Genomic DNA, 15,368 nt, shown 5'->3' with positions numbered 1-15,368 from the left:
CACCAGGTTTTCGACCGTCCGGGAAGTGGATGGGAGGCAACGGATCAGATACTTTGCCTGTGTCAAGGCACACACTCAGCACTAGAAAACTCCATGGAATTCAGAAAAGTGCAACTGCAATGCGGAAGCATGGCTGTCCCATTACCATCACAGCCGTCTACATGGGAGATACCCACTGACCTCAAAAGCCTCATAATTCTGGGCCTCTGATTTAACGATTGTCTGATGGAATGACCCTCAAGATCATTAACCAGAACTCCAGTTCCATTTCCAAAACCATTTCATGACCCCCATCAACAACACCTCCATTACCCATGGAGGCAGGGGAGAGCTCCCTTAATGCATTCATGAGCGTTGGTGGAGAAACAACTTGTGTGCCTTCTGTGAAGCTGTCGATCACCCACACAGCAAATGTCCATTGCGACCAGGGAAATGGCACTACTGTAGAAACAAGGGGCCTATCTGGCAAGTTTCCCTCCAGCCTCTTGTTCCAGCACCACAGCCCAACTCTCTATCCTCCTTCACACCCAAATAGCTCTGGTGGATTCCAGTGCAGAGGCAACTTTCTGGACTGTACTGTGTGCAGCTTGGGGTCCCCACTGAGCCTATCTCTCACCCCTTTTTCATCATAGCCATTGATGTGAATGTGACAGTGCGCAGATGGCTTATGCACATGAGCACTGGAAGCACTGTGAGTCCATCCAATTCCTTGTTATCAACTCACCCAACACTCCTCTCATCTTGGGTTACCCTTGTCTCTCCACTCACAACACACACTTCACCTGGTCATCCAGTTCACTGCTGAGTTGAAGACTCATCTGTCTGCAACCTCAGCTGATTTCACCCCATAAGTCTGAAGAGATGAAAGAAGCTCCTGACCTCACCACACTCCTGCAGGAATACCACAATTTAGCCATCGCCTTCAGTAAAAGGAAAGCCAGTACACTACCACATTATAGACCATATGACTGCATGGTCAACCTCCTCCAAGGGACTACCTCTCTCCTCCTGAGACCTAAGCCATAAATGACTACATCACTGAAGCACTACAGCATGGCTTCATTTAACCAGCTGGTTTAGGATTCTTCTTTGTCAAAAAGCAAAACAGGGTCTTCATCCCCCATCTACCATTGACTCAACAAAATTACTCAAGAACCAGTACCCTCTACCCTTGATGGTTAGCATATTTGAAGCACTCTGCAGGGCCCAGATCTTCACCAAACTGAATCTACAGAGTGCGTACAACCTGATCAACATCCGCCAGGGGGATGAGTGGAACACAGCATTTGTAACACCCACTGGCCACGATGAATAGCTGGTGATGCCCTTTAGACTTTCCAACAGCCCAGCCATTTTCCAAGCTTTCATTAATGAGTACCTCGAAGACATACCACACAGGCATGTGCTCATCTACCTCGACGACATTCTCTCCTTCTCCAAGGACCCCCAAGACACTGTGTAACGTCCAGTCAGTCCTTTGGAATCTCCTCGAAAACCAACCCTACTGCAAGTTAAGAGAAGTGCCAGTTCTATACCCGTCATTTCTTTCCTGGATTACATCCTTTAACCCTAAGGTATAATCAGGGACCCAGAGAAAGTGTATGCTGTCATTGAATGGTCCCACCCACACTCCCTCAAACAGCTATAGCACTTCTTAGGGTTCTTCGACTTCTACTGCCATTTCATCAGGAACTAGACAAATCACCACACCTCTGATCTCTCCAACCAGATCACCAACCTCACAGATAACATGGTCTGCTGACAATGACCACAATTTTAAGGAGCTCAGGAGATGCTTCATCATCACTTCCACTCTCCACCATCCAAACCCCTATGGACCTCAGTGGTAGAGGTAGATGCAACTGATGCAGGCATTAGGACTATTCCCTACCAGCAAGGATCAGACAGGAAGATACACGCTTATGCCGCCTTCTCACTCAAGTTCAACTCTACACAGCGCCATTATGAAGTAGGAGACAGGGAGTTACCTGCCATCAGGCCTTGGAGGAGTGGAGACATTGGCTGTTAGGAAACACTGAGCAATTCCTGATCTGGACTGATTACCAGTTATTCATCCAGCAGACTTGTCAAGTCAACTTACTTCAGGTTCACTGGGCTCTCTTCTTCAAGAATAACAACATCATCATCTCCTACTGATCTGACTCCAAGAATACTAAGGCAGAAGGCCTGTCAGATAGTTCGACCCATCTGAAATGGAGATCGACCCTCAAGTCCATTATTCCATTCTGCCAGATTCTTGCCCCAATTGTCCAGGACCTTGAGAGCCAAATGCACCAGGATCTAAAGCATGATGCTGCTCTGAAGCACTTCACTGGGCCCATCCAGGTGCATGGCATATCCCGGATATTTGTGGCTCACTATAGTCATAATCATACTTTATTGATCCCGGGGGAAACTGGTTTTCATTACAGTTGCACCATAAATAATAAATAGTAATAGAAATAGTAATAGTAATACTACTATTAGTAAATAGTAATAGCCATGGAAATAATAACTAGTAATAGAATAGTAATAGAAAAATAGTAATAAATAGTTAATAGTAATATGTAAATTATGCCAGTAAATTATGAAATAAGTCCAGGACCAGCCTATCGGCTCAGGGTGTCTGACCCTCCAAGGGAGGAGTTGTAAAGTTTGATGGCCACAGGCAGGAATGATTTCCTATGACGCTCTGTGCTGCATCTCGGAGGAATGAGTCTCTGGCTGAATGTACTCTTGTGCCCACCCAGTACATTATGTAGTGGATGGGAGACATTGACCAAGATGGCATGCAACTTAGACAGCATCTTCTTTTCAGACACCACCGTGAGAGAGTCCAGTTCCATCCCCACATCACTGTCCTTACGAATGAGTTTGTTGATTCTATTGGTGTCTGCTACCCACTATGATCGCAAATGTACGTCAATTCGTTGCTGCCTGCCCTCAATGTGCTCAGTCCATTTCCTCTGGGCTCTTGTGTTCCCTGCCAGACCCTCGAAGACCGTAGTCCGACATCACCATGGATTTTATCACGGGGTTGCCACTTTCCAAATAACCATAGTGATCATGACAGAGATGGACTAGTTTTTCAAGTGGAGAGGTTTCTGCAATGCTTTGCCACCTCTAACCCTTCCATGTGGAAGAGGTACATGTTCGCCCAACTTCCCCTTCCTAAAGTCCATAATCAATTCCTGGCCTCCCTGATGCTGAGTCCAAAGTTGTTGTTGCGATACCATTCAACCTGCCCAACTATCTCAATCCTATATGCTCTTTGTTGCCATCTCTGATTTTACCAACAATAGTAGTGTCATTTCCTAATTTATAGATGGTGTTTGAGCTGTGCTTAGCTACACAGTCATAGGTGTAAAGAAAGCAGAGTAGTCATTGATCAACAGCAGCTTAACACATTTTGTATTTGCCTAGGTTCTGCAAAACAGAGTAGAGAGCCAGTGACAATACATTTGCTGTAGATCTGTTGCAGTGGTAGGGAAATTACAGCAGACTTCAAGGTCCTTGCTCATGCAGCACTTAATTCTCACCATAACCAACCTCTTGAAGTACTTCATTGCAGTAGATGTGAATGCTACCAGTCTACGGTCATTGAGGCAGCTCATCCTGTTCTTGGGCAGACAGATTGAAGATGACCTTGAACACTCCACTCAGTTGGTACACCTAGCCAGGTACTAAATTTTTAATCGGTCTTGGATCTTCATCAATAAGTTAACGCTTCTTATAATATAATGTGAGAAGAACCTCAATAGGGTAATCTAGCTCAATTATTGGCCAAAGCACAACTTTGAGATGGCAAAATAAAAATGACTGTCTTGGGGTTTTTTTAGTACTACAGGCATTATTGAGCAGTATCATGGCCTATACCGACAGTTGTGAAAGTTTACACAAGGAGGGAAAAAATTAGTACTATTTCTTTCAAGAACTTCAATAGGATTATTCAGAAAAGCAATACATTAGATACTGGGTGCTGGAAGTTGCTATTGAGGAAAAACACTTGCAGATAATTGTAATAGTGTATTTTATGTATTTAGATTTTTAGACCCAAAAGTCCACTCATACCTCCAAGGTGCATGCTTGAAATGATAACAGCTTCAACACTGTCCTGCAAGGACTTTACAAGAGTTTGTAGAGTGGGAATGAAGGTGGTAGATAGAACAACAATAGATTACTTACTGAAATGAGGAGGTTGTACATCAAGGGAAGATAGGTCTATAGTTTAAACCAATAAATATAAAAAATAATATTTTTATGGAAAAGCTTACAAAATACAGGATACAGCCCTATCCATCACAGGTAAAGCACATCTACACAGAGCACTGCCCCAGAAAAACAGCATCCATCGTCAGGGAACCCCATCATCTAGGCCATCATGGCTTTGTGCAGAAGCCATCAGGAAAAGATACAGGAGCCTCAGGATGCACAACATCAAGTTTAGGAGAAGTTATTACCCTTCAATCATCATCTTCTTGAACTAGAGGGAATAGCTTCAGTCAACAATACTTGTCCCATCATCGTACTCTTCCCACAACCAATGAACTCACTTTTAAGTACTTTTCATCTCATGTTTTCTATTTATTATTTTTATTACCATTTTTACTATTATTTCTTTCTTTTCCATTCCACTTAGTTGCTTTTTGCACATTGGTTGTTTGTCCGTCCTGTTGAGTGCAGTCTTCATTTGATTCTATTGTGTTTCTTGTATTTATAAACCCCATTTCCAGAAAAGTTGGGATATTTTCCAAAATGCAATAAAAACAAAAATCTGTGATATGTTAATTCACGTGAACCTTTATTTAACTGACAAAAGTACAAAGAAAAGATTTTCAATAGTTTTACTGACCAACTTAATTGTATTTTGTAAACATATACAAATTCAGAATTTGATGGCTGCAACACATTCAACAAAAGTTGGGACAGAGGCATGTTTACCATTGTGTTACATCACCTTTCCTTTTAATAACACTTTTTAATCATTTTGGAACTGAGGATACTTATTGTAGTAGATTTGCAACTAGAAATTTTGTCCACTCTTGCTTGCTACAAGACTTCAGCTGCTCAACAGTCCGTGGTCTCCGTTGTCAGATTCTCCTCTTCATGATGCGCCATACATTTTCAATAGGAGATAGATCTGGACTGGCAGCAGGCCAGTCAAGCACATGCACTCCGTGTCTACAAAGCCACGCTATTGTAGCCCGTGCAGAATGTGGTCTGGCATTGTCCTGCGGGAAGAGACTTCGCCTTGATGGCAACATATGTCTCTCTAAAATCCTTATATACGCCTCAGAGTCAATGGTAACTTCACATACGTGCAACTCACCCATGCCGTGGGCACTGATGCACCCCCATACCATCACAGATGCTGGCTTTTGCACCTTTCGCTGATAACAATCTGGATGGACGTTTTCACCTTTGGCACGGAGAACTCGACACCCGTTTTTTCCGAAAACTAGCTGAAATGTGGACTCATCTGACCACAGCACATGGTTCCACAGTCTTTCGGTCCATCTGAGATGAGCTCGGGCCCAGAGAACTCGCCAGCATTTCTGCATAGAATTGATGTATGGCTTCCTCCTTGCGTAATACAGTTTCAAGTTGTATTTCTGGATGCAGCAACGGACTGTGTTGAGTGACAATGGTTTTCCGAAGTACTCCCGAGCCCAGGTGGCTATAATTGTCACAGTAGCATGACTTTTCTGTGCACTTTTCAATCTTATTTTAACTCTGTCCCAACTTTTGTTGAGTGTGTTGCAGCCATCAAATTCTAAATTTGTGTATGTTTACAAAATACAATTAAGTTGGTCAGTAAAACTACTGAAAATCTCTTCTTTGTACTTCTGTCAGTTAAATAAAGGTTCACATGAATTAACATATCACAGATTTTTGTTTTTATTGCATTTTGGAAAATATCCCAACTTTTCTGGAAATGGGGTTTGTACTATGAATACCAGCAAGAAAATGAATATCAGGGTTGATATATGTACTTTGATACTAAATTTACTTTGAACTTTGAATGTTAAGGGATAACAACTTGACTGAAGAATCTAGGACTAAAAGGGGGCAGAGGGAGAATTACGGTCTCAAGATAGCAGACATTCATTCAGGACTTAAAAGTCAGAATGAATTCTCCATTCAAAAGGTGTTATGTTCACTCATCTACAATTACTAAAGAGATCCTAGCCAGGAGATAGAACAAAGCTGGAACACAGAATAAACCTTTATTGGATTGGAACAACCAGCTTGCACTAGTGATCAGTTCATCTTCATGGTTGCATCAATCACATTCTCATTGTGATGTTGCTTGCAGTTGTGCTGGTACTGTGGTAGGTTTGGTCGGGGTAAATCAAACCCTTGAAGGCCCAGACCTGTGTTTGAGATCCACATGATGAACTTGTTGTGCCTTCGGGAGCACGTGGCTACAACTGGTAATATGATGACACCAGGGATGTTTGTCACAATAACTTCACAGAGCAATTTTCCAATGCATTTGACCATCTGACCTAGTACCCATGGCTTTTGACCATTGTGAAGCTGTCTGGCCGATATTGCAGCTCTGGGCTTGAATGAATTCACCCAATGACCAATGTCTCTGTGGCTGTCTTTGTGACCTGACCAAATGCTGGATTGGATGTTGGACTCTGTGGTAGCATTGCATCCAATGCTGTGCGCAGTTTCCTTACCAAAAGTGCTTCAGCTGGCAACTTCCCCTCGAGGCCTGGATGCAGTGTAATTTGATGTGTCAGCAGAAATGTATTGAGAGCTACAGCCGATACTCCTTCCCCCTTTTGATTTCAAAAATGACTGAAGGTATCCACAAACCTCTCTGCTTGGTAGTTGGACTGTGGATGATATGGGGGTGAGCAGATATGGATAATTTCACTGCTCTGACAGAATGCAGCAAACTTGTGTACTGCATTGGGTGCCACTGTCAGAAATAAGCATTTCTGGCATCCCAAGATAGCTGAAGATGTGGCTGTTGAATGGTAGCCTTGTTTTCATAATACTTCTGGCCATTTGGAATAGGCACCAACCAGGAAAAGGTAGGTACACCCGTTGATAGGGCCCGCGAAGTCAACATGTACTCGACTACGAGGTGTGGCAGACTGAGGCCATGGTTGTGGAGGTTTCTACTTGGGTTCTCTACTGCCGCAGAAGACTGAGTACACTGCTTACACATAGATGTAATATCTTCATCTATGCCCAGCCAGTATATAAAGCTTCTTGCCAAGGCTTTCAACCGATTGATGCCCGGATTACCACGGTGGAATTGCTTCAGTACTTTTGGTTGAAGTGTTTGTGGAATCAGCTGAATTTAAATGCATCAAGAGAAGGTTGGAAGAAACCATGTTCTTCACCTCATCAAAAGCCTCTTCATATTGCTTGTGGACAATTTCCATGTAGCACCTTTGCTGAGGAGGGCATGGAGTGGCTCCCTTAGCCAGTGTATTGTTGGGAGGAATGCTGAATAATAACTGATCATGTCCAAAATGATCATAAAGGTGCTGACATCTTTAAGATATCAGTAATGTTATCTGAACCTGGGCAACAACTATGCTCATCTACGATAAGCCCCTTCCACTTGAAAGAAGACATCAGGACGCTGTCCAAAGTCACAATCTAAATAAAGCCTTGTCGTTGGTTCAAAACGAGGTCCAGGTACTCTTGTAGTTCTGTCTGATCACTGCCCATCACAATGATGTTGTCAAGGTAAGTGGCAACAGTAAGGCTACGTCCACACTACGCCGGATAATTTTGAAAACGAAGCTTTTTCTCTTCGTTTTGACCCTCTGTCCGCACTAAAATAGCATTTTTATCCCCCGAAAACGGAGATTTTCGAAAACGGTCTCCAGAGTGAATAAATTTGAAAACGTCTAATATTCGTTGTAGTGTGTACGGGGTAAACGGAGAGATTTAAAAACGCTGTCATGACAACACAACAACAATGCTTTTTCTGCTTCTGCTTGGTACTGTGCAAGCACTGCCGTAGGCTGTTGTAACGCACAGTCGGTGTGAACGGCGCGACAGTTAAATTGTAAAGTGAGCTTTTCTGACTATTTAAAAACACTGTCATGACGAGCCGGAATAGATGGTCGCAGCGCGGCATTTTGTTGTTTTCTTGAACGCAACCCCCCACATAACCTAACAATTTCAGAACAGACGGCAGCGAGACTGAAGCCAGAAGAGTTAGAAATGTACTCACCAAATACTTTGACCCATAGCTTACTGAATAAACTTTGCCCCATTTTCTGTCCTTGCTTGTATGAAGGTGGTTTACCTATTTATGCAAGTACTTCTCTGACAATAGATGTGTAACAGCCTAATGTAACATTGTATGAAAATAAAAGATAACACTGATGCAGGCATGTTTTATACATTTAACAAGGTGCTTTATTAATGCAACAGAGTTAGTCAGTTTTTCAATGTTCGTCGTCAGCCGGGTCATACTGTCCGTGAACTCCCTGTCGGTTGCCTCCATACGCTCCAGTATTTGTTTCTTTATTAGTTTTAAGTCCTCCCGCGCGAGAGCCAAGAGCAATTCCTTTAAAGTTTTTCTACTCTGTAACTGGACAAACGCGCACCAAGTATACTGTTTCCTCTTCGCTTGTTTTCTGTGTGTCCTGTGCATGCCAAGTAGGAGGAGATTTGCCCAAATATCCACCTAATGTGGATGGAGATATTTTGAAAAATGCTTAGTGTGGATGTCTGTCCTTTTTACTCGAAATCGGCATTTTCAAAATTACCCGGCGTAGTGTAGACGTAGCCTAAGTCAGCATGGTGCCCATAAGCAGCTGAAAAATTGAAGGAGCTGCCTTTACCCTGAAAAGACACGGGGAAAGGAAAACAATCCATTATACATTGTAATGGTGAGGAGCTCCTGTGAATTTTGTGCCACTTCTACCTGGAGGTAGACTTCAGCCAAGGCCAACTTTGCAAAACAGCGACCACCATTCAATTGGCAAAGATATTTACCGGTACCAGTAATGGGTACAGTTGTGTCTTCTGAATTCGTATTGAGATCAGTTGAGAAGTCTATACACCACCTAACTGTACCGCTGGCTTTCTTGATGGTGACTACTGGAGCTGCCGAACGCAAGTAGTTGGCAGCTTAGTTGGTGAAACCAAATTTAAGTGTGGTCATTAACCTTCTTGCAGATTTTTATGTTTTTTGAAACCTCTTGCTCTTGTTTTCACTGGCCTTGAAGACAGTGAAGAGTGGCAAAAGCCTTCTTTGTGACCATGCCAGTGGTATTTACTGCAAATGAGGTTCTTGTTTGATAGTTTCTTGCATAATGCCACTCACCACAGTGGCTGGCCACTTGGAGACCTGCTGAGTGATGATGCGTGGTCCACTGGAAACTGCGTTGATACGGTTCTGCTCAACCAGGTTGTAATCGTATGGTGATCGTATGTGAATAACACTGAAAATTATGCTGACTTAGAAGCCAAACTGGTGATAATTACAGGATAAAAGCCAGCTGTTTAAAGGAAACCCAAAGGGAAAACCTCCACTCCTAACAAGAACTATTGAAAAATGACTTCTCTGTACATGAAGGACCTTGATGAGGAAGGGAGTGATATGTTGATAATGTTAACCCAGACCTAATGGCAGAACTGAATGAAGTGTTTGAAGATGATAAACTAAACATGACTGTCATTTCCTTGCAGAAATAACTGATATCATTTCACAGTCCAGCACAAAGCAACGATGGACTGGAAGGCACTTTGGCAGAGAGGAGATGTACAATAAACATCGCTAAATGATTTGTTGAAAGCTCCAAATTGCAAAGATATACACAAAGGCTAAGACCCTACAATCAATGCTTATATCTATGAAGAACGAGAAGCAGATATCCTACCTGCTGTAGCTTCTGGGAGAAATACTAACACAACCACTCCATTCATGAGCATGCCATGCCTGCAGCAAAATTTGCAGTATCTCCGTTGTTACCCAAGCCTAAGATGTCTGTACCCAAAGTTACTCTTCCATCAGTCAAGAGCCAAAGCGCACAAGCATTGCTGGAACCTGCAAAATTAGAAGCAATCTGGATAGTAGACTCAGGTCAGGAGTACGGTTTCCCTTTAAGAAACGGAAGTGAGGAAAATATGCTGGGCTGCAAGTAAGATTGAAATGCAGAGGCTTTAAGACCCCCAACTCCTGACTATTCTCCTGGCAAATCTACAGTCTCTGGAAAATAAAACTGAAGAGCTCAGAGCAAAACTGTTGTATCAGAGGGAGATCAGGGACTGATGTGTACTTTGCTCCATGAAAACATGGCTATCCCCCACCATCCCACCATTTCAGATGCAGCTTCACCATATAAAGACAGGACAGCTCAATCGTTTAAAGGCAGAGGAGGTGCAGTATGCTTCTGGTCTCCTGGCTGTACTTCTGCACCCAGCATATAGACAGAGACTAAAGACAGCAGTGCGAGTGTTGACAACCAAGAAGATATGGTTGGGGGGGGGGGGGGCAAGAGGAGTGCGTACAAGGCTGCTTTGAGTTGGTGGACTGGTCAAAATTCAAGGATTCACCTTGAAAGCTGAATATGTCAATTATCACCAACTTTATCAAAACCTGTATGGATAAGTGTGTGTCTTCCAGAACATACTGGATATATCCAAATCAAAAACAATGGATGAACTAGGAGTTTCATAGTCTGATGAGGGTTAGATCCGTGGCATTCAAGACCAGTGATCCAGAACTCACAAGTAGTCCAGGTACAACCTACAGAAAGAGTGAAAAAGTAATTCTGGTTAAGGTTAGAGACAGAATCAGTTGTACATCAACTCTGACAGCATTTTCAAGCCATTAATTCCTACTAAGTGAAACCTAACATCATAAATGGCAGTGATATTTTAATCCCAGGTGAGCTCAATGACTTTTATGCATGTTTTGAAAGGGAGAATAAAATTAAATCTATATGAATCCCCTATAGCATCAGTGACCCTGGGATTTCTGTCTCGGACACCAACGTCAGAACCTTTTTTAAGAGGGTGAATACTCAAAAGTCGACAGGCTCAGATGGCAGAGCTCTAAAAACCTGTGCCAACCAACCGACAGCAGTGTTCAGGGATACCTCTCAATCTCTTACTGTTGCTGTCAGAGGTTCTTACTGGCTTCAAAATTGTGACAATGATATCAGTTCCCAAGAAAGTGCAGGGCGAGCTGTCTCAATGACTATTGCCCAGTAGTACTTACATCTACTTTGACGAAGTGATTTGAGAGTTGGTCATGGCTAGAATAAACTCCAGCTTAACCAAGGACCTGGACCCAGAGTAATTTGCCTATTGCCACTATAGGACTACAGTGGATGCAATCTCACTGGCTCTCCAGTCAGCCTTGAATCACCTGGGCAGTAATAATACTTATGTCAGGCTGCTGTTTATCAACTACAGCTCAGCATTCAACACACTTAATCCCTCAGTTCGAATCAAAAAGCTCCAAAACGCAGGCCTCTGTACCTCTTTCTGCAGCTGGATCCTTGACTTCCTCACTGGGAGACCAGTCGGTGAAACATTATCTCCTCCTTGCTGATAATCAACATTGGCGCACCTCAAAGATGCAAGCTTAGTTTATTGCTCTACGTTCTCTACATCCACAACTGTGAAGTTAGACACAGATCAAACAGCATCTATAAATCTGCTGACGACACAGGTATTGTTGGCAGAATTTCAGATGGAGACAAGGTGGTGTACGGGAGCGAGATTGATCAGTTGTTTGGGTAGTGTGGCAGCAACAACCTTGCACTCAACATTAGTAAGGTCAAGGAACTGATTGTGGACTGCAGGGAGGGTAAGTTGAGGGAATACATACCAGTCCTGATCGAGGGATCAGAAGTGAAAAGGGCGAGCAGTTTCAAGTTCCTGGGTGTCAACATCTGAGGATCTACCCTGGGACTAACATGTTAATGCAATTACAAGAAAGGCACAACATCAAAGACTCTAGCAAGTTTCTACAGATGTATCATGGAGAGCATTTAACAGGTTCCATCACTGTCTGGTATAGTCGAGCCGCTGCACAGGATTGGAAAAAGCTGCAGAAAGTAATTTTATATATTATAGTAATTTATAGTTCTTATTACTATGTATTGTGAAGTACTCCTGCAAAACAACAAACTTCATAACATATGTCAGTGATATTAAATTTGATTTTGATTCGGTACCAATGAATTCCTGCATGAAAGAGAGTGCAATGAGCAGACAAAGAGAATACAAGCTAGCCACACTGCATGCCAAAGGTAATGGAAACACTGAGCTCATGACAAAATAACACCAAGTAAGCAAGAAATTAGATACTTTTCTTGAGGTACTGGATAGAGGTCAGACTGCGGATTTCAATGAGCTGCCACCCCCCTTTTTATGCTGTACCAAAGGATCAACAGTCAATCCCTCCTCCTCCTCACCTGCTCCCTCAGCTGTTAAGTAGCATCTCCTGGACATTAAATGACTGCATCAGCAATTACCTCAACCCCTTCCCAAAATGTCATGGCAACAAAGAATCCAATTAGAGCTGATCCACAACCATAGTGTCAGGCTACCAGACCTTGGAATTGAGTACGTATTGATTTTGTTGGCCCAGTGTCATCCTGGTTGATGTCTATTCCAAATGGCCTTTAGTATTATGTATGAAATTCAAGAGAAGATGTTATGATGAGCCAAAAACAACCAATCCCAGGCTGACTTTCTCACTTGAAAAACCTCTGGAGTAGCAGGTGGAATTTCTTCCAATTTCTTTGGTTGTTTCCTCACAACTGGGATGCAAGTAGTGCTGGGAGTAAGATACACCAGTGCCAAGCCCTGCGACAGCATTCCAAGATGGGTTAGGAGGCGGCAGCAGTGATGTCATTCCAAAAATTGATGGCCCTACCATTCTTGTGGTAAAAGATACAGGGATCCTTTCAAGTGTAACTCCCGCTTTGGCTAGCGGCTTAATATAGGAGGTGATAGCCCCTGGCACGGCCAAACTTAAGAAATCTCGTTTGAGTGTATATTGCGCGATATGTCCCATTACAAATCAGTACCCCAAAATAACAAACAGTACACAATATGCAATTAAAACGATTAAGCTTTATAATTCTTACTTTGACTATATAGTTAGTAAAGAAGCAACAAAAACAAAAAAAGGGCCCAATCTTACTAAACAGTCAGTTACGCAATGTTGGAGCTCGCTATTAAGTCGATCGTCCACCATCGATCTCCTCTGATCGTCACTGCCCTTTGGACCCTTGCTCCAAATCCACCCTGTGCAGCAGTCTACCAGCTCTCTCCATTCATGTCTTCTCTCATCTCTCCCCGGCAAAAGATGGCGAAAATCTCTCTTCTAGCTCACAAGAAAGAACAGCAGCATTCCAAATCCCATTATCTCTTGTCATAACCCAAACTGAGAAACCATTACATTATTAATGAAACCTTTCAGCATGTTACACAGCAGTGAAACCCTACAGCATGTTACACATAATTTACAGGGCATCTGCTCACTGAAGAACTTGATGCTGGGTGATCTGTGGAGGCAGGTTTGATGTAGTGGTGTGGCTTGGGCTGGGCAAAGGCTTCATAGTGCCACTGGCCACTAGGCTCTGAGGACTGGGGTGATGAGTAGTTTCATAAGCCTGGGAGAGAGGCTGCAAGAGTCTACATTTCTGTTATCAAAAAACTGATGTGGAAGCTGCCTGCCAAAACTGAATAAGACCAGGCAGAAATTGGTACGAAAAGGTGGAGGGAAGAGAAGACAGCGGTGTGACGCAGCGCACGCGGGCATTCCAAGTGAGTACCGTAGGGGGCTGTGCACAATCCGGATTTGATGGAGACAGCTGTGAGAAGCACGGAACACCTGGAGTAACTTCTGAAATGCCTGCTTCGCTGCCGCTGCTACTGTGCGATCGAGAATCTCCGGAAGGGAAGGCCCCAAATCCTCGGCTTTGCCTATTGCCTGTTGCCAGGGCCGGGGTCAAAGTGCTCAGCAGAGATGGTGCTCGGTGTCAGAAAGCTGGTCGGAGGCTCGGAGTTTTCCGGACGGACTCGGAGTCGCACTGTGGTCGGATGCTTCCAGTATGCTGTATCAGCAAGTTGGCAGCGCTGGAGGTTCACTGTCTGCATGAGATGATGGGACTTTCGAGAGACTTTGAGACTTTTTTTTATCGTGTCCATGGTCTTCTTCATCAAATTACGGTATTGCTTTGCACTGTGTAACTATATGTTATAATTATGTGGTTTTTGTTAATTTTTAAGTCGATTTGTCATGTGTTTCTGGGATATCATTCTGGAAAAACATTTTATCACTTCTTAACGCATGCATTACTAAATGACAATAAAAGAGGACTGCGTATCCTCATAATCTAAAAATAATCGAAGTTCCCACCATTCGATGGTATGTAGTTGAGCTACCTGACCAGTAGGTAGGCTTCCACATATCCTCGGGTTGATTGAACACTGACATCTGACATTCTTAAGTGACAGCTTGTTGAGTCATATCAAGGTCTTGCTCCAGTCTGGCCAGGAGCCTTTTGCAAATATGTTCATCACTAGGTGTCTAAAGTACACAAATAGAAGTCTGATGTTCTGTGGTTCAGTCATGTTACCCAACCTGAACTTTTCACATTCATGATTGACAACACCGGCATATGTGATGAAGTGTTTGATTTCATCAGATGAAGACTTCGCCTTTGACAAGTTTTTGACACTGAAGACAGGAAGCTGCTCTCCAAAAGCACTTGTTAGCTGTTGGACAGTTTCTTCAAATGATAGGTCATGAGGGTTCTTGACATAACGCACATGTTCAGCAGTATCCAATTGTTGGAGAAAGATGAGTGTCTTCCATGAGTCATATTTACTGGCAAACTCAACCTGAAAGATATCCTCATAACATCTGAACCAGGAATCAAACATAACTCCAGAAATGGCATCAAATTTGAAGATGGTAACACAAGCAACAACTGACTCACACGAGTTCTGCTCAGTGTTTTACATGATGTTGGTGGACTCACTGGTAACTGCTGGTCAAGTTTGCAATTAACTTCAGTTGAGCCGCTTCAAATTAAGTTTGTTGCTGTTGTAGGACTGTGCACAAGTCTTCTGCTGAAATTGCCAGTTGATTTAATACAGAACCTCTTCGCCAATTATTGTGTTTGCTCACCTATAACTACTGATGAGACCCTGAGTCAGGAGATAGAATAAATCTTTTTTCAGCTAACTATGGAGTAAAAAAATCAACAGAGCATAGCTATTTTAATGAAGAACGTTCTAGACGATGACAGGAACAACTATTCGTTGAAAGTCAGCCTGAGATTGGTTGCTTTTGGCTCTCCTTAACAAAAGGCTTGGAAAGTTTGTAATTACACGGTACTGTGAATTCTTATTTA

General features: G+C 43.0%; 1 protein-coding gene across 7 annotated transcripts in view; it reads right to left on the bottom strand.

Moving 5' to 3' along the window:
- eif4g3b (eukaryotic translation initiation factor 4 gamma, 3b) overlaps positions 1-15,368 on the bottom strand; it is a 315,184-nt gene that overhangs the window by 171,458 nt on the left and 128,358 nt on the right. The window contains exon 1 of one of the 7 annotated variants that reach the window (XM_072245251.1): positions 9,867-9,969. The exons of the other annotated variants lie outside the window; for them this stretch is intronic. The gene's annotated coding sequence lies outside the window, so the exon portion shown is untranslated. Of the gene's footprint in view, positions 1-9,866; positions 9,970-15,368 lie in introns of those variants that run through there. 7 annotated transcript variants of the gene reach the window in all.

Source organism: Mobula birostris, chromosome 27, assembly GCF_030028105.1.
Source record: "Mobula birostris isolate sMobBir1 chromosome 27, sMobBir1.hap1, whole genome shotgun sequence".
In the NCBI taxonomy this organism is placed as follows: domain Eukaryota; kingdom Metazoa; phylum Chordata; class Chondrichthyes; order Myliobatiformes; family Myliobatidae; genus Mobula; species Mobula birostris.
This window is presented reverse-complemented; position numbering and strand designations above follow the sequence as displayed.